A 26,904-nucleotide genomic window follows, 5' to 3' on the forward strand; every position below is an offset into this window, starting at 1 on the left:
GGGCAAAGGATATGAACAGACACTTCTCAAAAGAAGACATTTATGCAGCCAACAGACATATGAAAGAAAGTTCATCATCACTGGTTATTAGGGAAATGCAAATCAAAACCACGAGATACCAACCCATGCCAATTAGAATGGCAACCATTAAAAAGTCAGGAAACAACCGATCCTGGAGAGGATGTGGAGAAATAGGAATGCTTTTACACTGTTGGTGGGAGTGTAAATTAGTTCAACCATTGTGGAAGACAGTGTGGCGATTCCTCAAGGATCTAGAACTAGAAATACCATTTGACCCAGCAATCTCATTATTGGGTATGTACCCAAAGGATTATAAATCATTCTACTATAAAAACACATGCATACATATGTTTATTATGGCACCATTCACAATAGCAAAGACTTGGAACCAACCCAACGTCCATCAATGATAGACTGGATAAAGAAAATGTGGCACATATACACCATGGAATACTATGCAGCCATAAAAAAGGATAAGTTCATGTCCTTTGCAGGGACATGGAAGAAGCTGGAAACCATCATTCTTAGCAAACTATCACAAGAACAGAAAACGAAACATCACCATGTTCTCATTCATAAGTGGGAGTTGAACAATGAGAATACATGGACATAGGGAGGGGAACATCACACACCAGGGCCTGTCGGGGGGTGGGGGGGTTGGAGAGGGATAGCACTAGGAAAAATACCTCAAGTGGTTGATGGATTAAAGGGTGCAGTAAACCACTATGGCATATGTATACCTATGTAACAAAACTGCACGTTCTGCCCATGCACCCCAGAACTTAAAGATAATTTTTAAAAAATAGAAAAAAAAGAAACACGGAACAATCACAATTAATAGGAAATACGAAGTTTGAAGACTTGGAAGTTATAAAATTGATGATCAAGATAAAAGTCTATTAGGTGTGATGGAAATTTTTAATGACAAACTTATAAGACAAACTGGTTTAAAAGGGGCAGAAACAGAGTTGACCAACAGACTGAGCCATAGCTGTTTCTGTGTTTCCTTTTATCTTGGCTCTGGCTTTCTAACACTCCACAAAACAAGGTAAATGATTTATGACTGCTAAACAGACTAACCCAGGCTCAGAAACAATCAGTATTATTTGCAAATGATGATCACATATGTGCTCATGCATCCAGAGTGGTAGTTGACATTTTATGAAATGACACAAAAGATTCTGTGCATCTTCAATTTTCCAGATTTAATTAGTGTCTTTTCAGAACAGAGGACTGTAACAGTGGAGAGATATCAGGAAGGTCATTCCTCTTGCCCTTGGGGAGCTTTAAGTATGTATAGTTAGGAGAAATCATTTATATCCATGCACAATCAAATAGGTCTGCTGCAGAGCAACCTGTGAACAAATGCAGGTCAAAATACCAGTATGTGTATCCATGTTGAAGTGATGCTGATAAAAAGGAATAAAAAGAATCAAATGGAAGGCTTCCAAAACAGTGTCAGTAAAAATGATGAACTTAATTTCATGGGGAGGAAAGGGTAAAATATTCTAGCATGTGCAAAGTTACGGAAGTAGAAGCAAATACTTCACCACAGTGTACCTCATCACAGTGGAAGAGTACATTTATTATTATAATAATATTATTATAAACTATTATACATTATTATATATTATATATAATTAGCATTAAATATTATTATAGAATATTATTATAATAAATGTTATTAGTATTCCTATTTGAGAATGGGAAATGTAAATTAACCTGCCCCAAGTCATATAGTGAGTTACCTGTGCAGCTAAAATAAGTGATATTTTAGGAACAGTTTACATCATGAAACACTGAAGCTGTATATTTTTTCAATAAATGATGGTACTCTAGGTAGTTCTTAGACAACAATGAGTAGAAACTAAACTATATTTTTAAAGGGTTTACTTAATAAATATTGCAAAAGGTAGGGCAAAGAGCTTTCTTATTCCCCTAGTGAAGAAAACCAGGGCATTTTTTTAAAGGACGAAGAATCATTAACAGTATTTCCTGAAGGAGAATAAAGTCTTCCAGCCTGCATCAGAATTCCACATTACTATCCGAATTCTAAGATTAAGGGTGTGTTTTACCCACACCCTAGATTTTTGGGAACACAGGCTCGGCATTATGTAAGTTCCGCTGAGAAGGATAATGTGACTCTTCTCGTTATGGGAGAGACCTCATTCTGATCATATATATATGATTCTATCTGTCTATATAGGATTTCATATATATATATATATTTCTTTTTTAAATGCACTTTATCCTTTAGCAAAACTGACAGATCCTCAGATTAGCACACATCTATTTATCTCTACTGTCAGCTCCTGTAAATGGTAGCATTTCCCCAAGACAGAAAAATCTCTTGGAATAACCAGTATACTTGTTTCAATAATCTGCAGAACCATCAATGAGAATGCTTCAGAATAGAAGACTAGCTGGTTTCAAATACGATTTCATTTTCCTCCCAGCCTACTACTAGAGCCCAGTACACTACTGTATAGTGTGGGCCTTTGTGGAGGCTTCTATTTCCCACCTGTATTTCTTTTTCTTTTTCCAGCAACAGTCTGCCTTTGTGCCAACTCCTAAATAACCATAAATTTTGTTCTTATAAACCTTAATGAATGCTTGGCCAAGATGCTGTAACTATTGGCTTCTATATTGGAGCATAAATGGAAAGGGGGGGAAAAAGTGCACTGTGAAAAACTGGATAAAATGGAAAAAAGATCACAGCAAACCCAAAGTCGCAATTTGCCTTTAATGTGAAGGAGGCCTTGTTTCCACGGTGTGGCAGCTTTCAGGGGTTTTAATCTCAAAGTGGCTGATCAATTTAAGGTAAGTGGCAGGCATTTGGCCTGGTTCCCAGGCTTTGCTTTGCTGCTCTGAGAAAAGAAAGGATTCAGTCAGACACACAGACAACAGGCATCATCAGCGGCTCCCACATTCCAAGCATTTTAACACAGATTAGGTTGGCATGATTCTACTGTTTACTGAAATCTCCTAGGTGTTGCATTTTTCCTTTTCCTTGCTGTGGTTATCCAAGATGGTTTTCTCAGGTCAAGACCTTCATATGCCAAATAGCTTACAGTGCTGTGAAGGGAAAAGAAGAGCAGAGGTCAAGACTTCTGATTAAAATGCTATTTCACTTGCTTGTTGCAAAATATGAGACTTCAGACAGCAGGTAATTGAGCACTGAACTTTTTGCCTAAGGCATACATTGAGACAGGAACTGTTTTACATGCATGCCTGAGGGGGAAGAAAAACAAAGATAATTTCTTTAACAAGGACAAACTTAATTCAACTAGGAATGCCCAAAGGATTAACAGGGTGATCTGTAGTTATTTTTGCTTCAGATTTTATAAGCATGAGGCTTACAGATAATGTTGAACAAGATTATAACCAATATAGTCCATTTTTCAATTAATATTTTTCACCATATACTCTTTACTTTTTCAAAGAGTAATATTAAATGAGTTCAACAGACCCCTTACCACCATCTCATGTTCTTAGCAAAAGTTAATTTTTTAATCCATTTGACCTATAACATAGGTTAAATAAAATATGCATTCCATCGATTAAGCCAAAAAACAAATAAATTGTCTCTCATATATTTTGGCTATATCATACTGTATAGAAAATCTGTATTTTAAAATATATTTTCACAGTTTTTAAAGATACTTTGCCTTACTTTAATATAATCAAGAACACCTTCCCATTAGTCATCTTCATGGCAGATCTCCTCATGTTTTATTTCTCTCTAAGAATTTTATCAAAACAAGAAACTACTATAGATTTTTAAAAATAGTTTTTCTAGCTATTATACTTTTCAAAAGCAATGTTGAATTATTATACTTACTATACCTAGAAATGCCTTCCTAACATTTCATACATTTACATTGACTTATCTCTTCCAAAACTAACACATTGTTGCACTTGAGTAACTTATATTAAGAATAAGTATTCTTGTTTGTAAGGGTCAGCTTAGAAACTAATGCAATTATAACCAGTTATCTTAACTTTAGTTGTTATATATGCAAGTGTGGCTTTTAAAAATTAATATATGACTTTTCACTGATTAAAGAAAAAAAAATAGAGTCAGAAAAGAAGCAGCTAGCAACCATCCTTCCACTATTGCCGCATATGTCTTATCACCATGTGATACTTGTCAACATGTGATACTTGGAACTGCAGCAGCCATCTTGCATACATGGAGAGAGCCAGCTTAAGGGGCCTAGCTGAAGTGCTGACGATGGCATACAGGAAAGATGGAAAAAATATGATTTTCAATTATGTCATTGAGCCATTGAACCAACAATCCTGGGTCCACTCAACTTGAGATTTCTTCTTGTGTAAGATAATAGATTCCCTTTCATTCATGCAATCATATTCGTTGAGCATCTACCATGTCCCAGACCCTATGCTAGGGGTCTGAAGTAGCTCAGTGAACAAAACACAAGATCCCTACCCTTGTGGAACTCACATTCTAGCCAAGAGAGATAATAAACTAAAAACATAAGTAAGAAAATTCTATAGTATGTTAGGAAATAGTAAGCAGAAAAAAATTTGTAAGAGGAGCATGGCAAAAAGGATCAGGAATGCTGGAATCAAAAGGACAGGTTTTGATGTTGAATAAAGTGAGAATTGGTTGGCTTCACTGAAGAAGTGAGATTTGAACAAACACTTGAAGGAAATGAAGGACTTATTTCTTAAGCCAGTGGGAGATAGGTTGTATTTTTCTCATTGTTGACAATCCTCTAAGTGAGAGGGAGATATGGGAAGAGAGAGAGAGAGAAAGAGAGAGATTTGGGATAGTGTATGATTCCAGCTCCTCTTTGATTCTTCTTAGTTCCAGTCAACCAAACGATTTTTTTCCTTTGCTTAAGTTTCAGCTGGGTTTCTGTCACTTAAAGAAGAAGATTAGTAAGTTTTCTATTGGTCACAAATAAACTGTCTCTGGTTCCAGGAACAGCAAGCCCAAATAGATACTGAGCCATAATTCCATTCTCTATATAAAGAGCTTTATTGCCCACACTGGGTGGTATCCAGGCATCCATAACAGCATGGCCTGTGAGGTTTTCAGCTTCCCAAGTGGAGTGGGAAGATGCTCAGGACTGGGGTGGAGCTAAAAAGAGAAGCTCTATTTTGGGACTGGTAGTAAACATTGATGGGCATATTCTAAAAGGGTAAGTCTGCAGAAAGAAAGATTAAATAAATAACAGAGAAAAAGAGGTGAACAACTAAAAAATGTATACTGTAACTAGGAGATAGAAACAGAGAACATTAACTAGAAGCAACATCTCCCATTTATTACAGAGATATTGATGCATTTATTCTACTATGTTTGCTATGGGCAAAGTTCTAAGATATGCTATTCACATATACACAAAGGTCATAATACATTGTCATTTTGTCACTGGCTCCTCAATGCAGAAAGATGATGTTTGTTTATCTGAGTTGCTTATATACCCTGCCATGTAGTACCTAAATATCCTAAAAATAGGAATTTGGCAAAATAAAGCATGGAATATACTTATGCTTCCAATTTCCAACTTCTAGCTGAAAGACAATGCCAGCTCTACATCACAGTTGATGTTGGGCAATCTTTCTGTGCATCAGTTTCCTTGTTTATAAAATGGGTTCAATGAGAATACCTACCTCATAAGACTCTCACACAGTTATTGTGATTAAATGACATAATGCATGTAACCACAGTGCTATGATTTGGTAACTGTTCCATAAAAATTGGCCATATACCTTTACTATATCCATTTGTATTTGGTTCTTTTTGGGAGGCATACTACACAAGTTTATTTCAAAACATTGCTGTCAGATAAGAGATTTGTAGATTCTGTGTGATTATGGATATCAACTAGAGAATCTTTGTGTGTTGTTATATATTTGGGAGCGTCTTAGTCCATTCAGACTGTTATAAAAAACACCTTAGACTGGGTGCTCAAAAATATCAATAAATAAATTGCAATGCAGTGAGAGATTGTTTTTTAATATGATGACAGTGCAAAATTTCAATAGGGTCAGAGAAAACTGGATGCTTATATTGGAGGCTGACTTATAGACTTACAAATAATAGGCATTTATTTCTCACAGTCCCAGAGGCTGGGAAGTCCAAGATCAAGGCACCAGCAGATTCAGTGTCCGGTGAGGAATCTTTGCTTTATAGATGACACCTTGTTGCTTCATCTTCACATGGCAGTAGGGGCAAGGCGGCTCCATTCAACCTCTTTTATAAGAGGTACTAATCCCATTCATGAAGACAGAGTCCTCATAACTTTATTCACAAAAGACTCCCACTTCTTAATACTATCATACTGGTGCTAAGTTCCAACGTATGAATTTAAGGGAGATGCCAACATTCAGACCATAACAGGGAGGATGGGACAGTGTGTGTGTGTGTGTGTGCATGTATATATATGCATGCTAGTGCATATTCACTTCTTGACTTCTCATGGTATTTATTATTATGTTCTCAATTATCTTGCTTCCCTCCTCATCTTTCTTCCATGTCTAATTTGTCATTGACTCCAAGAGAGGTAGTTGACGTATATTTAAAAATCAAAGCTGGCCTTGGAATTAGAACCCCACGTTAAATCTGTTATTAGTTCTGTGACACTAAGTATATCATTTAGTCTCTCAGAGCCTCAGTTTGTCACCTCCAAATTAATGAGAAAACCACACAGGCTCCTAGCATGACACCTAACCCATGGTAGGTACTCAAGATACTTTGTTGAGCCTGCATCTTCTTTCATGATATCTCTGAAATCTATGCCTTTCTTTTGTTTCCTTTGCCACCCTGGAGCAGGCCTTCATCCCCTCTCATCCAAGGCTCAGCCTCCAATCTGAGCATCTAGTTTTCTCTGACCCAATTGAAGTCATGAACTGTCATCAAATTAAAAAATAATCTCTCACTGCATTGCAATTTATTTGTTGGTATTTTTGAAGCAAACCACCAAAAATATCAAACTCTGATATTTTCCTTTCATACTTTTAGGTACATGTGTTGTCAATACTGCCATTCTCTAGGCCTAAGAAGACCCTTACTTGCTTAACTATTCCTAAATATTATTTGTTAACTCACTTTCTCTGTGCTGTGTGACAACTCTCTCTTCTGAAGACTATATACTACTCTAAGCCCTGAAGATACTAAGATAAATGAGTCTGAAAAATCTTGGCTCTACCACTCACCTGCAATAATATTAATAAAAATCACTATGTATTATGCCCTTACATGGAAATATGCTAAGATTTTATATGTGTTATCTCATATAATCCTCACAACAATCCTATAAAGTATTCTTATTATTATCTTAAGAGAAAACTGTAGCTTGGGAATATTAAATCCATTTCCCATTATATAGATAAAAAGTGGTAGAGCACTTTGAATCCAGATCAAAGCCTAAACTCTTAAGCTCTCAGCTACTCTGCCTGTGTTATATTCTTGGAGAAATAATATAAATGACTGTACCATCAGATTGATTACAAAAGAGTTAACTACAACTTGCAAGTGGCATTAACTACTTACAACTACTTACAAGTTACCTACTTATACATTCCTCAGAAATTTTTGCAACTCATTGTAGATATCTTAGTCAATGTCTCCTAGCTGCAACTATAAAATATCAATGATATCACCTAGTTTATAGAATTGATAGCAGTATTACTTGAATTAGTGCCTTAATGTAGTTAAACGGCTAGTATAACTTCTCATATAGACACCCAATATATATTAGTTCCCTTCATGTCCTATGCTCCTTCTAATCGATTTAAATATTTGCTGCAACATTTGGATTTTCATTTAATGCTCTCCATGGATAACCTCCCCACTGTCATTGATTAAAAAGCTAAAAGAACAGAGCAGGTCTTGTGAAAAAAATATTAGAAGTACTCATTCTACAGCTGACTCAAGTGAGACTTGATGATTTTCATCAAGTAACTGAAGGATTTTAGTAACTGAAGTCACTGATCATTTGTTCTCCGTGTACTCAAAAGAGTGAAAAAGAAGAACAAAATAAGATAAATGTAATTCTAGAGATATTTTGATGAGACACTAAGAAGAATTTATTGACGCCAAAAAAGAAAAAAAAATGTTGGAATAAGACAGAAAAAAATGTCTCAGAAGATCTTTGAAAGTTAAGCTATGGCCTAGGTAATTTATAAACACACCCATCTAAAGCAACAGACTGAGCCAAGTAATTGATCAACATTTCCTCTAATTCTTTTGGTCTAGAGATTTCTGTTTTTTTGATCCAAGCTAAGGAAAAATATGTCTCTCTGTATTGTGGTATGTTTCTACTGTCAAAGGAGCCTAATTGTGGTCCTTGTGTTTATGAGATTATTAGGTTACTTTCTAATTTCTCCTAACTATAATTATACCTTTCATCAACCCAGCCTACCTGTAAAACTTTTGAATAGAACAGAATGAAATGTTAAGAACCATCACTTGTCCCCTCTATTTAACTCTCTCGATGTTAATATTGAGTGAAAATAAAAAATATTTTACACACACATAAAAATATACAGATATACAGTTGTATACACACCCATCCAGATATACAGTTGACCCTTGAACAATGCAGGAGTGCCAACCTCTCACACATGTATGTTTTGATTCTCCAAAAACTTAACTATTAATAGCCTACTGTAGTAGGCTAACAGTAGATTAACACATATTTTGTATGCTATGTATATTATATACTGTATTATTACAATAAAATAAGCTAGAAAAAAAGAAAATGTTATTAAGAAAATAAGGAAGAGAAAATACATTTACAGTACTATATTGTATTTATCAATATCATACATTTACATGGTCTGTTTACAGGATGAATCATCTGTCTGAAAGTCAACTTTTTCTTGTAATATCATGACGATTCTATGCTTCTTGGGATCACTTCCAGCATCACTAGTGGCACTTCGTATGGGTCCCATACTGTTATTCAAGATTTACAGTATGGCACTAAGCATAATGGAAAATATGCAAGAATCACAAGAGACCAATTTTTTTTTACTGCTATACGCAATTTACTGGAGAGACAAACTGCTCACACGGAGATGATTAGCATCACATAGCATTTTAGGCAGATAAAACGCTTGAGCTCACTACAATAGCAATAGGAGGTGGCTATAAAATTATTATGGTAGGCCGGGCGCTGTGGCTCACGCCTGTAATCCCAGCACTTTGGGAGGCGGAGGCCGGCGGATCACGAGATGAGGAGATCCAGAACATCCTGGCTAACATGGTGAAACCCCGTCTCTACTAAAAATACAAAAAATTAGCCGGGTGTGGTGTCGGGCGCCTGTAGTCCCAGCTACTCGGCAGGCTGAGGCAGCAGAATGGCGGGAACCCGGGAGGCAGAGCTTGCAGTGAGCCGCGATTGCGCCACTGCACTCCAGCCTGGGCGACAGAGCACGACTCCATCTCAAAAAACAAATAAACAAACAAATTATTATGGTACTATAATGTGTACTACAATTAGTTTTATGCAGTTATTGCTTCAAATTGCATCTTTACATTTGTTTAGATTTCTCTCCGCCACAAATGGCGCCATTTTTGGTCTATAAGTGTGTATGTAAATCTTGATAAAATTTGACTTTTTATGATAAAGCTGTGCATATTTTGATAGTAAATGGTAAAACAGATTATTGTCTACACATATTATGTGCATTCATAACATATCTAACTTTTTCTTAATTCACACAGTTCATCTGTTTTCTCAAATTGTCACAAATCTCCAAAGCATTTTCCAAAATATATTGAGAAAAATCTGCATAGCAAGTGAACCTGTGCAGTTCAAGCTTGTGTTGCTCAAGAGTCAACTGTATACACAACTATATATAATGATATAAAATTATTTTATTACCCTGTGAAGTAAGGTGACGTTATCCTCAGTTTACAGATGAGGAAACTGCCTAAGATAGATAAAGGATTGGCAAACATCTGCTTAAAGGGCCAAAGAGTAAATATTTTAGGATTTAGGCTATGACCCAACCTCTGTTACAACTACTCAGCTCTGCCATTGTAGCATGGATGTAGCCATAGATGTCATAAATAAATCGGCATGTCAGTGTTCCAATAAAACTTTATTTACAAAAACAAGTGACTGACCCATGTGCCATATTTGTCAATCCCTTGGATAGATAACTAGATTTTTTTAAGTCCTGTTGATAAAGCAGTCATCAAGCTACAGTTTACTAAGAAAAACATTTATAATTAAAAAGGATTGTTGATTTTTAAAACATTTTGATGAACCATATTCATACATTTCCTAATATTAAGACATATTTGATTTCTGTAATAAAGTTTATTCTTACTTTTAATATATTTTCTGCACATAGAAAAGAAATGAAAGCCCAGAATATAAGACTCCGGCTCCAGGAGAAAAGGGAGTTACAGAGAGAAGTAAGCCCAACATTCTGCATGCAAATTTTCGTATGAAGCATTTCCTGATTTCTAAGATGAGCACATATGGGGCAAGATGGCAGAAACTAGACAGAAAGCAGCTGCTAAGAAGCTAAAAAGCTAAGCAGATATTTAGGCAATCTCATGGTACCAAGGAAACAAAAATTGGAATTCAGCAACCACCAAGTAAAAGAGGCACTAGTAAACACTTCAGGCTTTCAATTACCGCCCTGAAAGGGATATACCCTAGGAGTAAGAATAATTCAAAAATAGAAAAGCCTTAACCAGATTAAAGTGTTCTGCATGTACTCTACCTGCCCTCCAGGAGAAAAAACTAAATCTTCTCTGGAAAAGCTTACATCATTCAGAGACTCTATAATTTTCTCAATAAATTTCTTGTAATCAGTAAAAAATTACTAAGTATACTAGAAATCAGGGCCAAACAAACAAAAATAAAGAGAAAAAATAGACAATTAAAAACAGAACTGTAGGTGATACAAACATTGGAGTTATAAGACAGTGACTTTAAAAACTGTGATATTTTGAAAAAACATTAATGAGAAGATTTAAAAAAAAATCACCAGGGAATTAAAACCCATTTTTAAAGTATCAAACATTACAGTTAAAATTTAAGAAAATACCACTTTTTCTGTTTCATTGTAGTATCAAACAAGAAGATTCACCATTTTCTGAAAAAGACTACTAAAACATTTTCCTTTTTAATTACATATACCTGAGCCCAGATTTTCTTTATGTACTGCAATCAAAACAACGTATCACAATGAATTAAAGATAGAAGCAATAAAAGAATCCCACTGTTTTCCATTAAGCTGGGCATTTAAAAAAATTTGTAAAAACAAGCCAGGCATGGTGGCACATGCCTGTAATCCCAGCTACTTGGGAGGCTGAGGCAGGAGAATTGCTTGAACCTGAGAAGTGAAGGTTGCAGTGAGCCGAGACTGTGCTACTGCACTGCAGCCTGGGCAACAAGAGAAAAACTCCATCTAAAAAAAAAAAAAAAATTGCAGAAACATAAAGCAAGGTTCTTTTTCTCACTTAATTTTTTTTTATTTTAGAAAACATAACTTTTCACTTTATTTATGCTTTCACTTATTTTAACATGTAATGGGTTTATTGTTATTTTAAATGATTTAATAAGTATGTTTAAATTTTCTCGGTTTTCCATATCATTGTGGTAACAATTAATAGATATAACTCACATAAACAAAAGCTCTTTAGAGTTCTCAATACTTTTTAAGATTGTAAAGGGGTCGCAAGACCAAAAGTTTTGATAACACTGATCTATACATTCAAAACATTTACAATCAAGTTCTCAGTCTGTTTTTTGTTTATCTCTCTGTGTGTATGGAAATTGGCCAATTGTTTCTAAGCTTTATATGGAAATGCAAAGGATCAAGAATAGCCAAGAGAATTGTGAAGAAGATTAGCTTAGAACTATCAAAGTTTATTTTAAAGCTACAGTAACCAAAAGAGTGATATTGGTACCAGGAAAAATAAACAGACGAAGAGGATAGAATTGAGTCCAGAAATAGTCCTTATATACAGTTACCTGATTTTCAACAACACTGTTACTATGATGGAGTGGGAAAAAGATGACCTTTTAAATAAATTATGCTGGATTTATTGTTCCACATTCTCATCAGCATTTGGTATTAAAGTGTTTTGGATTTTAACCATTCTAATAGATGGATGGTGTTATCTTGTTGTAATTTGAAATTCTCTAATGGCATATGATGTTGGACATCTGTTGATATGCCATTTGCCATCTGTATATCTTCTTTGGTGGGTGTTTGTTCAGGTCTTTTGCCCACTTTGTAATTGGGTTGTTTGTTTTCTTACTGTTGAGTTTTAAGAGTTCTTTGTATATTTTGTATACAAGACCTTTATCAGGTACATGTTTTACAAATATTTCCCCTCAGTCTGTGACTTGTTTTTTTATTCTTTTAAGTTAATGCTTTAAAGGAAATTGTAAGCAGTATCTTCTCTTATGTTATATTCTAGAACCTTTATTGATTTACCTTTCAATCCATCTGAAATTGATTTTTATATCTGATGTGAAATAGGGATCAAGTTTTACATACACACACGTATACACACACAGACACACATATACATATATACATATATAGAACACACACACACACATACACACACACACACACACACACACATATCCATCCAGAACTCTTATTCATTGCTGGTAGGACTGTAAAATGGTACAGCCACTTTGGAAGACAAATGGAATTTTATGACAATGCTAAACCTTGTTTCGCCTTATGATCCAGCAATCATACTCCTATGTATTTGCCCAAATTAGTTAAAAACTTATGTTCACACAAAAATTTGACATGAATGTTTGCAGGAACTTTATTAATAATTGCCTAAAATTGAATGCAACCAAGATGTCTTTCAATAGATAAATGGATTAACAAACTGTGGTACATCCCTACAATGTAATATTAATATTACTGAACAATAAGAAAAAATGATCCACACACAGATATAGAGGAACCTTAAATGCATATTGCCAAGTGAAAGATGCCAGTCTGAAAGGCTAAATATGTATATCTCCAACAAATGTCATTTTGGAAAAGACAAAACTATGGAGACAATAAAAAGATTAGTGGTTGCCAGGGTGTATAAATCAGGACTTTCCAGACAAACATAACCAATAGAATATTTATAAATATATAAGAAGAGATGGACTTTATGTTAACAACAATGTATTAATATCAGTTCATCAACTGTAACAAATGTATCACATCAATGCAAGACACAAATTAATAGGGAAACTGGAAGAGCAGGGAGTATATGGGAATCTCTGCTCTTTGGTTCAATTTTTCTGTAAAACTAAAATTGCTTTAAAAATAAAGTATATTAATTAAAATAAAATGTACTAACGTAATAAAATTACTGATCATTTGGACTTATTAAAAGTTAAAGCTTCTATTCATCAAAATACACCATTAAGAGAACAAAAAGGCAAGATGCAAAGTGGAAGAAGATATTTGACATATTTAAATCACACAAATAACTCATATCTAGACTATGTAAATACCTCTTGTAAATCTATAAAAAAAGACAGGCTCCACATTTTTCTAAACGGGGAAAAAACTCGAACAGCTTTTTACAAGATATCCAAACGGCCAATGAACATGAATAGGTACTCAACATCACTAGTTATCCAGAAAATGCAAATTGAAAACAAAACAGGATATCTCTACACACACCCCAGAATGGCTAAAATTTAAAAGATTGACAATACCAAGTATTGATGAGGATATAGAGCAATAGAAACTCATAGGGTGCTTCGAGGGTATAAATTGGTAAAAACTACTTTGGAAATTTTGTTGCCAGTAAAGCTGAACATATGTGCACCGTATGATTCAGTAATTCAATCTGCAGGTATAAACCTAACTGAAATGCATACATGTATGCACAAAACAATAGTTGTGAGAATGAAAATATTCCTAGCACATTATTCTCCATAGCACCAAACTAGAAGCAATCCAAATGCCCATGTATTAGTCCATTCTCACACTGCTACAAAGACATACCTGGGACTGGGTAGTTTATAAAGAAAAGAGATTTTATCAGCTTGCAGTTCTGCAGGCTATATAGGCTTCTGCTCCTGGGGAGACCTCAGGAAACTTATAATTATGGTAGAAGGCAAAGGGGAGGCAGGCACAGTCTTCACATGACCAGGAGGAGAGAGAGGGAGTGAAGTGGGAGGTGCTACACACTTTCAAACAACCAGATCTTGTGAGAAGTTCATCACAAGAGTGGCAAGGGGGAAGTCCGTCCCCATGATTCAATCACCTCCCACCAGGCCCCTCCTCTGACATTGGGGATACAATTTGACATGCAGTTTTGGTAGGGACACAGAGCCAAACCATGTTACCCATTAACAATAGAATAGATCAATCATGGTATATATGTATAACGGAATACAATTCAGCAATGAAGAAAACTATATCTATCTATAAAAACATTAATGAATCTCAAAGCTATAACATTTAGCAACAAAAAGAGTATATACTATGTAATCTCATTCAAATAAAATGCAAAAACAGGCAACATTAATTTATAGTAATAGGAATCTGTACTGTGGTTACCTTTGGAGGAAGTAACAACAGGGACAGGAGCACAAAGTAGGCCTCTGTGGTGTTGTTAATGTTCAGTATCTTGCTTTGTGTCAAAATCAAGCTGTAAAACTAATATTTATGCCCTTACAAGTCCATAAATTAAATTCAAATTAAATAAGTGAAACGAAAGCTATATGGTTGCCTAAATCAACCAACCATAAAGTCATGAGTCATAAAAATTCCCAAATTACTTTTAATCCTATCATTCCTAGCCCTGAAACAGAGAGGACAGAGAGTCCAATGCTCTTCCTGTGCCCAGCACATTATTAATAATTAATAACTAATATTTTAGTGCCAGACACCACACTGAGGACTTGCATACATTAATATATTGAAATCTCCCAATAACTCTTAGAGATGGCTATTATTAAGCTATTTTATAGATGAGAAAGTAAATTTTCACAAGGTCACTCTATCAGTCAATATCTTTCGCTACATTTAAAAGAGACCAAGTTTGGTTTAAGCAAAAGGGAATGTGCTTAAAAGGGCATGGCAGAATTCCCAGATTTGCCAGGATAGCCAATGTGAGGACCCTGTAGCCATGAACAATACCCCAAATGAAGTCATGGAGCTGGTCCAATGTGAAAACGTTGTTTTTAGAAAACCAAACACCGCATGTTCTCACTCATATGTGGGAATTGAACAATGAGAGCACTTGGACACAGGAAGGGGAGCATCACACACCGGGGCCTATTTTGGGGTGGGGGGAGGGGGGAGGGATAGCATTAGGAGATACACCTAATGTAAATGACAAGTTAATGGGTGCAGCACACCAACATGGCACATGTATACATATGTAACAAACCTGCACGTTGTGCACATGTACCCTAGAACATAAAGTATAATAACAATAATAAAAAAAAACCACGCTGTTTTATTGCCCAGCACTGGTGAGTGTGGCCCACTCTGCCACACTGCCAGCCCTGGAGCCCAGACACGGGCACTGGCAAATCTGCCACTGCTCTGTGGGAGCTTGCCGTAACTTCTGCCACCAGCACCACCAGCAAGAATGACTCTCAGTTCCCACTGCAGCAACCAAGTGTTGAGCACATGTTTCATGCCCTAAGGCAAAAAGGAATACATGCACTTATAAAATCCCAGGTCTGGAAGGTGGCAAGTGGGAATTTGAACCCAGCTGACTTGGTTCCAAAACCAGGGGCTAAAATTTTTGCGAGGCTGTCTACAAATGGGTGATGTTACTTTACCATTTTAAGGACCAAATGAGGCAAGCAAATCCAGCAACAAGCAAACCGAACACCACCTCACGTCACTGCGTCACTATCAGAAAGATTCAAAAACGGATTGCTTGACTAATTTATAGACAGAACAAAACTATTTATATGATAAATACAGCTGCTGGAAATCACCAAGTGCTTTAGTGAAGGCAGGCAGGGAGGACCCCGTGTGACAGCTCATTCGAGAGCCAGAACTGCACCACGTGGGGCCGTGTGGCTGCATGCTGACTCAGAAGAGGGGTGGGGAAGGAGGGCCGCTTCTGATTCACCAAGACCACATCCTGCCCCTCCCTCATTCTTTCCCCTGGAAGCTGCACATCAATCTTCTTAGTGAAATCTCCCCAAAGCATGGGGCTCAGGTATTTGCAGCAAACGTCTGTGAACCTGAGTCCCATTTTCCAGGAACATTTGGCCCTGCTTCTTTTCAATGGCATTTAGGTGTGAAGTTAACTATGACTAAGTGTGAAGCTGATAGTCTGCACATGAAGACTCAGGGCTTGATTTGGGTTATTTAGTTTTCACTGTGTTTTGTTGGGCACAAACCAGTATCTAACATCTTATATATATATGTCCTTTAAAAAACTAGCTTTAGCTGGTTTAAATCAGAATTAAAATTCTTAATCTAAACACACAATAGGTAACAATTGGGAGAAATGTGTTCTTTCTGACAATAGTGTAAACACATATTCATTATCATCAAAGACTAAGCAAGCATGTCATCCTCCTCTGATTCATCTTAGGAAAACATGTGGTAGGCAATTCAAAATCCTTCAAATAAAGAATAAAAAGAGGCAAGGTCAAGTTTTTTGTTACAGGAAATTTAGTAAAATTAGTGTCTTTGTGGACTTTTTAATTTTGTTTGCAGTTTTGAAGGTTGGGGTTTTGAGGGGTTTTTTAAATTTGTTTTGGGCTATCATTATTATTATTGGTTTCCACGGAAGGCAGTAGTGGGAGTTAGGATTAGAAAGATTCTGGTTGTCAATATATGGAGGACTTTGAAAGGTTAGGGGTCTGATCTTTATTCTGTAGGCAGGGAGTAATTCATAAAGTTTTTTATCTACTTTATTTTTACAATTATTTAGCCAAATAGAACAAAGACAAAAGTGTGGAAATTTTAAGTAAATTTACTTTTTTTAATCACACATTATGTAATCACCATTCATGTCAAGAAATAGAAAACTACCAGCACCTCAGGAAGTTCCCTTGTGGTATTTTTAAATTAAAAAAATTATTAACTATAACCAAATAGAGTGAAAACATAAAACATGTATGTTCTGTTTAACATGTCATTGCCATCAAAGTCAAGAAGTCTAAGATCAAAAGCACCCTAGAAATCCCCTGAGTTTAACTCCCAAATCACAACTTTCTCCCTCCACATCCACCATTCCCAAATCATAAGGTAATTGCTACCCAAATATTTGGAATAACCATTTCTTTGTGTTTCTTTATGTTTTTACTACCTAGGTATGCATTACTAAATAAGATAGTTTAGTTTTGCCATTTTTGATCTTTGTTTAGATACAATCATGCTTGATGTTTTCTTCATTGTTTTGCTTCTTTACCCAACAGTATTTTTGAGGAGTCATCCATGCTGACTCTTGTAGTTTATAGTCACTTTCTTTATTATAATAATCTGTTGCATGAATACATCACACGTTATTTATCCAGGCTATAGTTGTTAGACAGTTAGTGGTTTCCAGGCTGAGACTGTTACAATAATGTTAAGGCATTGTCTGTGTGTATGTAAGAGAAAAAGAGAGAGAATTCAGATGCATCTATTAGTACTATGCAAGCTGAACTCAGGGAGAAAATCAGGGAATTTAGTTGGAAGACTCAACTATAAACAATCAAACTTATGAACTTAGTGATTAACAAAGAAAGTAAGAAAGGATAGATTCCTAGCAGGAGTTCCCATTACTCTGCATTTTTTCCTGCTTTTGATATTATCCATAATTTTAAATGTTTGCTAAAATAATCAGGAAAAATTAGCTATTGTTTTACATTTCAGTTCCCTAATTGGTAGTGAGTTTGAGCATTCTCTTGTATTTTTTCATCAGACTATGAAATTTTGTGTGTAAATTGCCTATGCATATCCTTTGCCCATTTTTCTATCAACTGTTTCTTGTCTTTCTTGCTGATTTGGGGGAACTCAGTAAGTTCTGCACATTAATCCTTTGTCTATTATCTATATTGTATAGACATTTTACTTGCGTGTTGCTTATCTCTGTTCACAGTGTCTTTTGCTATATGAAAATTTTTAGTTTGTATATGTGATGACTTTTGTGAGGTGTTACCTTGGCTAGGCTACAATATGTAATTATTTAATTAAACATCTAGTCTTAATTTTCTTGTGCAGGTAGTTTGCAGATATAATTAAAGCCCTTATTCAGGTGACCTTAAATAAGGGAAAGTATCTTAAATAATCTGAGTAAATCTGATTAAATCAGTTGAAAAGCCTTAAAAGTGGGACTGAGGCTTCTCCCAAAGGAATAGGAAGTTTTACACTATGATATTCCCTTTTTAAAGACCTTCTCTACTGAGTTCAGACTTTCTTAGTAAGTCCCAAGAATCACACAAGCTAGTCCATATGTGTGTGTGTGTGTGTCTGTATGTGTACACACACATATCTCTATCTATATATATCTATCTGCGTCTATATTTATCTATCTATATCTATATATATGTATTTAAATTTGAATTTATATTTATAATTATTCTCCTTGCTGGTTCTGCTTATCTGGTAGAACCCTGACTGATACAGTATAATATTTTTACATAGTCAATCTATCAATATTCTAATTTATAGTTGCTGGGTTTTGTGTCTTGCTGATGTAGTCTTTATATAAATATGTTTGTAAGTCATGATTATACAGAATTGGTAGTAATGGCTAAAGACTGAAAAGCCCCTTCACTCTTCTCTACTATTTCTTCTCCATCTAGAAGTAACCATTGTTAATAAGTTGGACTATATTTTGTCAAGCCTATTTTTTATATATAAAAACATAGCCTGTGTGTGTGTGTTTGTCTGTGCGTGTGCATGTAAAAGTCTACAAAGTGAGCTGGAAGAACACAACCCAACTTAATGACAATGATTACATGTAAATGAGAAAAAAGTGGTAGACAGAAGTGAAAAGGGACTTTCAGCATTTTGTACTTTTGATTGTCTAAATCTTACATAATGAGAATCTATTTGTATTTAAGTGATTTTTATATTTAAAAATCTTTATAAAATTATTAATAATGATTCCATTATTCCAACATTTCAAATTTGGGTAAGCCAAGAGATAATGGTTCCCTTGAGATAAATAAAAATGTCAAAAACAAGATGTTTACTGCAAGCATTACAAGCTCCAAAGCCATGCTTAAATGCATAATAAAAGACAACAGGAAGATTGAATGTGGTGTCTAGCTAGGAGCACATGCTTGGCCTAAATTTCAAAAGTCTGTGGACAAATAAAACATGTCTACAGGCAAAATCTGGCTTGTGGGCCATAGCTGTGTAACAATTCCAACCATATAAGAAAAGAAGAGGTTGATTTCAAACCAAGAATGGTAGAATTTGAGCCTTAGAGATGTTTTTAAAATCATAAAACCTAAGACTCCAGTAAAAACAACAGTGTAATTTGGTAAGAATGTGTTGTTTTTGAAAGGTGTATTATAGATACACATTCATGTTGTTTAAAAATTTCACCCTATTCTGATATAATTCCAGCTGAAGGGCTGGAGCAATACAAAATTATCTTCACCTACTTTCAGATAAATAGGAAGAGACACATTTCTCGTAAAGACAATTTACTAACAGCTCTATTAAGTTTAGGAAACTGAGAAATGGCAAATTTTGAATTTTACAGTGTGACATTTAATACAAGATTCTATTAGAAATACCATACTTAATATTAAATGTTTTTTTAAAAAATGAGGGACAGCAACATGGCTAGGACTCAGCACTTATCTCACACTTGCCAAGGTATAACTGTTGAGCAGACACCATAATGGATAACAGTCCACAAATGTTTAAAGACCAAAACTTAATCAATGTAATACATCATAACAATACAATAAAGAACAAAATTCACATGATCATCTCAACAGAAAAGGAAAAACATTTCACACAATGCAAGACTAAAATATTGTTTATAAAAATCTAGGAATGGAAGGGAACTTTCTCAACTTGATAAAGTGCATATATGAAAAACCCACAGTTAATATATGTTGAGCATCCCAAATCTGAAAGTCCAAAATCCAAAATGCCCTAAAATCCAAAGCTTTTTGAGTGCTGACGTCATGCTCAAAGGAAATGTTCACTGGATCATTTCAAATTTTTGATTTTTTTATTTGGGATGTTCAACTGGTAAGTACAATGCAAATATACCAAAATCCGAAAAAAACCCCACCAAATCCAGAACACTTCTGGTCCCAAGTAGTTCAGATAAGGTATACACAACCTGTATATAAGGGTGAAGAACTGAATGTTTTCCCCTAAGATCAGAAACAAGACAAGAGTGATTATTCTCACTACTTCCATTTAACATTATACAAGGTGAGTCAATCAGGGGAGAAAATGAAGTGAAAGACATCAAAATTTGAAGGAAAGAAGTAAAATGTATGTATACATGACATGATTAAGTCATCATGATTCAGAAAATCCTAAATAATCTAGCAAAAACTAGTCAAACTAACAAGTTTTGCAAAGTTGCAGGATACAAAATCATTATACAAAAATCAATTGTATTTCTACACACACTTGCACTGAACAATCCAAAATAAAATAAAGAAAATAATTTCATTTCTTACAGCATCATAAATAATAAAATATTTACAAATATATTTAACAAAGGAAGTGAAAAACTTGTGTTCTGGAAAGTATAAAATATTATTGAAAGAAATTAAAGACAACCTGAATAAATGGAAAGACATACCATTTTCATAGATTAGATACCATGAATACACCCATGTTCATGGGCAATATTTCCCAAACTGATCTACAGATTCAACTCAATTATTCAAACCATTCAATGGAGAAAGAATAGACTTTGTAGCAAATGGTGCTGAACCCTTGCCTCACACTATGTAGGAAAATTCATACAAAATGGATCAAAGACCTCACTGTAAGAACTACAATTATAGTTTCATAAAACTAGGTTATAAAATGAAAACTATAAAACTCTTAAAAGAAAATATCAGCTTAAACATTTATAACCTTGAGTAAGAGAAAAGTTTCATAGATATGACACTAAAAGTACAAGCAACAAAGAAACAGATGGATAAATTGGATTACATCAAAATTTAAAATTCTTGTGCTACAAAAGTTATCATCAATAAAGTGAAGAGACAACCCATGAAATGGGAGAAAATATTTGCAAATCATATTTCCGATGAGAGACTTATACCTAGTATATGTAAAGAAATCTTATGATTCAGAGGTGGCTGGCAAGATGGCTGAATAGGAACAGCTCCAGTATGCAGTTCCCAGTGAGATCAACACAGAAGGCGGGTGATTTCTGCATTTCCAACTGAGACACTGGGAGCAGCCCATGGAGGGCAAGCTGAAGCGGGATGGGGTACTACCTCACCCAGGAAGCACAGGGGGTCAGGGAACTGCCTCACCTAGCCAAGAGAAGCCATGAGGGACTGTGCCATGAGGTATGGTGCATTCTGGCCCAGATACTACATTTTCGACAGTCTTCACAATCCGCAGACCGGGAGATTTCCTCAGGTGCTTACACCACCAGGGCCCTGGGTTTCAAGCACAAAACTGGGTGGCCATTTGGGCAGACCTTGAGCTAACTGCAGGAGTTTTTTTTTTTTTTTTTTTTTTTTTTTTTTTCATATCCCAGTAGATACTGGAACACCACTGAGACAGAACTGTTCACTCCCCTGGAAAGAGGGATGAAGCCAGGGAGCCAAGTGGTCTAGCTCAATAGATCCCACCCACATGGAGCTCAGCAAGCTAAGATCCACTGGCTTGAAATTGTCGCTGCCAACATAGCAGTCTGAGGTCTACCTGGATGCTGAAACTTGGTGGGGGATGGGGCATCCACCATTACTGAGGCTTGAGTAGATGGTTTTCCCCTCACAGTGTAGACAAAGCTGCAGGGAGTTTGAACTAGGCAGAGCCCACCGCAGCTCAGCAAAGACACTATAGCCAGACTGCCTCTCTAGATTCCTACTCTCTGGGTAGGGCATCTATGAAAGAAAGGCAGCAGCCGCAGTCAGGGCCTTAAAGATAAAACTCCCATCTCCTGAAGGGCTGTGAGCGCACCTTCAGCAGACTTAAACATCCCTGCCTGACAGCTCTGAAGAGAGCAGAGGATCTCCCACCACCATTCTGGAGCTCTGCTAAAGAATAGGTTGCCACCTTAAGTGGGCCCCTGACCCCCATGCCTCCTAACTGGAAGACACCTCCCAGCAGGGATCAACAGACACCTCATACAGGATAACTCTGGCTGGCATGTGGCAGGGGCCCTTCTGGGATGAAGCTTCCAGTGGAAAGAACAGGCAGAAATCTTTGCTGGTCTGCAGCCTCTGCTGGTGATACCCAGGCAAACAGGGTCTGGAGTGGATCTCCAGCAAACTCCAGCAGACCTGCAGCAGAGGGTCCTGACTCTTAGAAGGAAAACTAACAAACAGAAAGGAATAGCATCAACATCAACAACAAAGATGTCCACACACAAACCCCACTGGAAGGTCACCAGCATCAAAAACAAAAGGTAGATAAATCCACAAAGATGAGAAAAAAAGTGCAAAAAGGCTGAAAATTCTAAAAACCAGAATGCCTCTTCTCCTCCAAAGGATCACAACTCCTCAACAGCAAGGCAACAAAATGAGTCTGACGAATTGACAGAAGTAGGCTTCAGAAGGTGGGTAACAACAAACTCCTCCGAGCTAAAGGAGCATGTTCTAACCCAATGCAAAGAAGCTAAGAACCTTGAAAAAAGGGTAGGTGAACTGCTAACTAGAAGTTTAGAGAAGAACATAAATAACTAGAAGTTTAGAGAAGAACATAAATGACCTGATGGAGCTGAAAAACCTAGCACAAGAACTTTATGAAGCATACACAAGTTTCAATAGCCAAATTGATCAAGCAGAAGAAAGGATATCAGAGATTGAAGAGTAACTTAATGCAATAAAGAGAGAAGGCAAGATTAGAGAAAAAAAGAATAAAAAGGCATGAACAAAGCCTCCAAGAAATATGGGACTAGGTGAAAACACCAAATCTACGTTTGATTGGTGTACCTGAAAATGATGAGGAGAATGGAACCGAGTTGGGAAACACTCTTCAGGATATCATCCAGGAGAACATCCCCAACCTAGAAAGACAGGACAACATTCAAATTCAGGAAATACAGAGAACACCACAAAGATACCCCTTGAGAAGAGTAACCCCAGGACTCATAATCATCAGATTCACCAAGGTTGAAATGAAGGGAAAAAATGTTAAGGGCAGCCAGAAAGAAAGGTCAGGTTACCCACAAAGAGAAGCCCAACCAACTAACAGCAGATATCTCTGCAGAAACACTACAGGCCCAAAGAGAGTGGGGGCCAACATTTAACATTCTTAAATAAAAGAATTTTCAACACAGAATTTTATATCCAGTCAAACTAAGCTTCATAAGTGAAGGAGAAATAAAATCCTTTACATACAAGCAAATGCTGAGCAATCTGGTCACCACCAGGCCTGCCTTACAAAAGCTCCTGATGGAAGCACTAAATATGGAAAGGAAAAACTGGTACCAGCCACTGCAAAAACATACAAAATTTGTAAAGACTATTGACACTATGAAGAAACTGCATCAACTAATGGGCAGAATAACCAGCTAGCATCATAATGACAGGATCAAATTCACACATAACAATATTAACCTTAAATGTAAATGGCCTAAATGCCCCAATTAAAAGACACACACTGGCAAACTGGATAGAGTCAAGACCCATCAGTTTGCTGTATTCAGGAGACCCATCTCACATGCAAAGACACATATAGGTTCAAAATAAAGGGATGGAGGAATATTTACAAAACAAATGGTAAGCACAAAAAAAAAAAAGCCAGGGTTGCAATCCTGGACTCTAATAAAACAGACTTTAAACCAACACAGATCAAAAGAGACAAAGAAGGGCATTACATAATGGTAAAGGGATCAATGTAGCAAGAAGAGCTAACTATCCTAAATATATATGCACCCAACACAGGAGCACTCCAATTCATAAAGCAAGTCCTTAGAGACTTACAAAGAGACTTAGACGCCCACACAATAATAGTGAGAGACACCCCACTGTCAATATTAGACAGATCAACAATACAGATAATTAACAAGGATATTCAGGACTTTAACTCAGCCCTGGACCAAGTGGACCTAATAGACATCTACAGAACTCTCCACCCCAAATCAACAGAATACACATTCTCCTCAGAATCACATCACACTTAACCTAAAATTGACCACACAATTGGAAGTAAAACACTCCTCAGCAAATGCAAAAGAATGGAAATCATAACAAACAGTCTCTCAGACCACAGTGCAATCAAATTGGAACTCAGGATTTAGAAAATCACTCAAAACTGCACAACTACAAGGGAACTGAACAACCTGCTCCAGAATGACTACTAGGTAAATAACAAAATTAAGGCAGAAATAAATAAGTTATTTGAAACCAAAGAGAACAAAGATACAATGTACCAGAATCTCTGGGACACAGCAAAAGCAGTGTTTAGAGGGAAATCTATAGCACTAAATGCCCAGAGGAGATAGCAGGAAAGATCTAAAAGTGATACCCTAACATCAAAATTAAAAGAACTAGAGAAGCAACAGTAAACAAACTCAAAAGCTAGCAGAAGACAATAAAAAATTAAGATCAGAGCAGAACTGAAGGAGATAGAAACACAAAAAATCCTTCAAAAAATCAATGAGACTCGCCGCCGACGACTTGTCTCGCTGCGCGCAGGCCCCGCCGCCGCCCCGCAGAAATGCTTCCGTTACCCACAGTCTTTCGCCAGATAAGACCGGTGTCCAGGGTACTGGCTCCTCATCTCACTCGGGCTTATGCCAAAGATGTAAAATTTGGTGCAGATGCCGGAGCCTTAATGCTTCAAGGTGTAGACCTTTTAGCCAATGCTGTGGCCGTTACAATGGGGCCAAAGGGAAGAACAGTGATTATTGAGCAGAGCTGGGGAAGTCCCAAAGTAACAAAAGATGGTGTGACTGTTGCAAAGTCAATTGACTTAAAGGATAAATATAAAAACAATGGGGCTAAACTTGTTCAAGATGTTGCCAGTAACACAAATGAAGAGGCTGGGGATGGCACTACCACTGCTACTGTACTGGCACGCTCTATAGCCAAGGAAGGCTTCGAGAAGATTAGCAAAGGTGCTAATCCGGTGGAAATCAGGAGAGGTGTGATGTTAGCTGTTGATGCTGTAATTGCTGAACTTAAAAAGCAGTCTAAACCTGTGACCACCCCTGAAGAAACTGCACAGGTTGCTATGATTTCTGCAAATGGAGACAAAGAAATTGGCAATATCATCTCTGATGCAATGAAAAAGGTTGGAAGAAAGGGTGTCATCACAGTAAAGGATGGAAAAACACTGAATGATGAATTAGAAATTATCGAAGGCATGAAATTTGATCGAGGCTATATTTCTCCATACTTTATTAATACAACAAAAGGTCAGAAATGTGAATTCCAGGATGCCTATGTTCTGCTGAGTGAAAAGAAAATTTCTAGTGTCCAGTCCATTGTACCGGCTCTTGAAATTGCCAATGCTCACCGTAAGCCTTTGGTCGTAATCGCTGAAGACGTTGATGGAGAAGCTCTAAGTACACTCGTCTTGAATAGACTAAAGGTTGGTCTTCAGGTTGTGGCAGTCAAGGCTCCAGGGTTTGGTGACAATAGAAAGAACCAGCTTAAAGATATGGCTATTGCTACTGGTGGTGGAGTGTTTGGAGAAGAGGGGTTGACCCTAAATGTTGAAGACGTTCAGCCTCATGACTTAGGAAAAGTTGGAGAGGTCATTGTGACCAAAGACGATGCCATGCTCTTAAAAGGAAAAGGTGACAAGGCTAAAATTGAAAAACGTATTCAAGAAATCATTGAGCAGTTAGATGTCACAACTAGTGAATATGAAAAGGAAAAACTGAATGAACGGCTGGCAAAACTTTCAGATGGAGTAGCTGTGCTGAAGGTTGGTGGGACAAGTGATGTTGAAGTGAATGAAAAGAAAGACAGAGTTACAGATGCCCTTAATGCTACAAGAGCTGCTGTTGAAGAAGGCATTGTTTTGGGAGGGGGTTGTGCCCTGCTTCGATGCATTCCAGCCTTGGACTCATTGACTCCAGCTAATGAAGATCAAAAAATTGGTATAGAAATTATTAAAAGAACACTCAAAATTCCAGCAATGACCATTGCTAAGAATGCAGGTGTTGAAGGATCTTTGATAGTTGAGAAAATTATGCAAAGTTCCTCAGAAGTTGGTTATGATGCTATGGCTGGAGATTTTGTGAATATGGTGGACAAAGGAATTATTGACCCAACAAAGGTTGTGAGAACTGCTTTATTGGATGCTGCTGGTGTGGCCTCTCTGTTAACTACAGCAGAAGTTGTTGTCACAGAAATTCCTAAAGAAGAGAAGGACCCTGCAATGGGTGCAATGGGTGGAATGGGAGGTGGTATGGGAGGTGGCATGTTCTAACTCCAAGACTAGTAGTGCTTTACCTTTATTAATGAACTGTGACAGGAAGCCCAAGGCAGTGTTCCTCACCAATAACTTCAGAGAAGTCAGTTGGAGAAAATGAAGAAAAAGGCTGGCTGAAAATCACTATAACCATCAGTTACTGGTTTCAGTTGACAAAATATATAATGGTTTACTGCTGTCATTGTCCATGCCTACAGATAATTTATTTTGTATTTTTGAATAAAGAACATTTGTACATTCCTGATAATGGGTACAAGAGCCATGTACCAATGTACTGCTTTCAACTTAAATCACTGAGGCATTTTTACTACTATTCTGTTAAAATCAGGATTTTAGTGCTTGCCACCACCAGATGAGAAGTTAAGCAGCCTTTCTGTGGGGAGAGAGCATAAT

The 26,904-nt window shown here is 36.6% G+C and overlaps 1 long non-coding RNA gene and 1 pseudogene across 2 annotated transcripts in view; one reads left to right on the forward strand and one right to left on the reverse strand.

The window, feature by feature from the left end:
- Window positions 1-2,745: 2,745 nt before the first annotated feature.
- Window positions 2,746-26,904, reverse strand: part of LOC111552476 — a 77,821-nt gene continuing 53,662 nt past the window's right edge. Inside the window, exon 3 of the long non-coding RNA XR_002734640.1 lies at window positions 2,746-3,096. This is a non-coding gene — a long non-coding RNA (uncharacterized LOC111552476). The remainder of the gene's footprint in view (window positions 3,097-26,904) is intronic.
- On the forward strand, window positions 24,740-26,755 carry LOC111552474 (annotated as a pseudogene). The gene has a single exon (XR_002734639.3). The product of XR_002734639.3 is annotated as a 60 kDa heat shock protein, mitochondrial pseudogene (transcript).

The sequence above is a fragment of the Piliocolobus tephrosceles genome, chromosome 8 (assembly GCF_002776525.5).
Source record: "Piliocolobus tephrosceles isolate RC106 chromosome 8, ASM277652v3, whole genome shotgun sequence".
NCBI lineage: Eukaryota > Metazoa > Chordata > Mammalia > Primates > Cercopithecidae > Piliocolobus > Piliocolobus tephrosceles.